Here is a 1794-nt window from a genome sequence, read left to right on the forward strand (position 1 = left end):
ATGATTAGAAGGAAGAATCAATGTCAAAAGTAAAAAGACAACAAGCTCTGACAAGAACAGAGATTTTCTGACTTGCAGTCCTTATACTTAGAAGATGATCCCTGTAGCTGGTGGAGGAAGAGTTGAGATAGAGGCAAAGTGATAAAAAAAAAAAGTTGAGGATGATGGAGAACATCAGAATTAAAGGGTTATCAATACATATAGTAAACAACCACCAATTATGGAAGGGATGGAAATAGATTTAAAAAAGATTGAATGAGGTACTAAGCACACTGAGAAAGAAGGAAGGGACCTTTCAGATCGTAGATGACAGGAACAAATCTGAGTTCATTTACATAAGTGGAAAAACTAAATTTTAAAGGAGAGGTAAGACATGGTAGTGGAAGCAGCTTTTATTGGGACACCATCTGAAAAGAGAATGACAGATGGAACATGATACTTCATTTCTGGTTCACCCTCATTTTTGTTCCACCTACATTCCAGCTACTTTGCCTTGCTAAGAATGACTGCACTGTGATCAACTCCAAGATTAAAGAGTCCCTGCCTAGGGTTGCCATACCTTGAGAAGCTTCAAACACACTTCTCACTTCATCTCTTCTCACTCTCCTGTGTGTACTATCTACAAGTTAAAAAATACCATCTACCGCTTATTCTCAATCTGCAATTTTAGATCCCTCCTACGTTTTTTTTTTATCTTATTAAGATGTAAGCTCTTTAAGAGTAGAAATAATGTTTTCTGATTTTGTTGTTTTGGTTTATCTGTTTGCTTTTATATCATCTGCCCTTAGCATAAAATCTGACACATTTTAATATCTTCACAAATATTCTGTGTCTTTTCTTCATTTCCTTCTGTCTCTCTTTCTCTCTGCTTCTCTTATTCTAATTATCCAGACATAAAGCAAATTAAATTGATTTTAAAAATCAAAGGACAATAACTTTGAAAGAGCACATGAGAACTCTAATGAACAAGAATAATGAACTTGAAATCAGTTTATGTATTCATAAACCCAGAATGATATGTATTCCAGAAAAAATATTGCTGTTTTATCCAAATACTGTACTTCTGACTATCACACAGGTAAATTAATCTAAAATATTGTTAAGTGGCAAAGCATAAAATAAGAAAATTCAAAAAAAAAAACCCAGCAACAATAACAACAATAAAACAAGTTCCCCAAGCAACATTGTGGTCAAACTTCAGAATTACAAAAGCAAACAACAAAAATTGAGGAAACAAAAAAAAATTACCATTACAGAGAAAATCATTCTGCTTTGAGGAAGATGGGCCCTTGCTTATCAAAAGGAAAAGAAAAAACATTGAATATGATGTTGTGGGTCAAATGGATCATAGCTAGAATTAAGGGAATTATGGGTTGACCAGATCATAGTTGAAGTTAGGTATATAGTGGGTTAAATTGATTATGGTAACAATAAGGAGCACGGAATTTATAAATATTCATACTAGATCTAGAATGACATGTGGCTAGCAGCCAACTCTGTCTTGATTAAATTATTAAACATGCTGATACTAAAGCCACATCCTCCACATTTCAACCAACTCTATCCTTAAATAGTTACAGTAAAATACATAATTAGCCTTAAGACAAAGCCTCTATAGGGACTTATACCATTGCTATACCCTGCTGCTTGCTTTTTGTCACAAAGTACTAACTTTGGATATGTCACGTAGGTAAGTCCCATAATAAAGCTTGGACTGGTGAACCTACCTGTGTTTGTCTCTTTCCTTCAAAAATGGATGCCATATGGCAAATCAATGTCCTTACCTGCAACAGA

The sequence above is a fragment of the Phascolarctos cinereus genome, unplaced genomic scaffold (assembly GCF_003287225.1).
Source record: "Phascolarctos cinereus isolate Bilbo 61053 unplaced genomic scaffold, phaCin_HiC Scaffold_726;HRSCAF=1367, whole genome shotgun sequence".
Lineage (NCBI taxonomy): Eukaryota > Metazoa > Chordata > Mammalia > Diprotodontia > Phascolarctidae > Phascolarctos > Phascolarctos cinereus.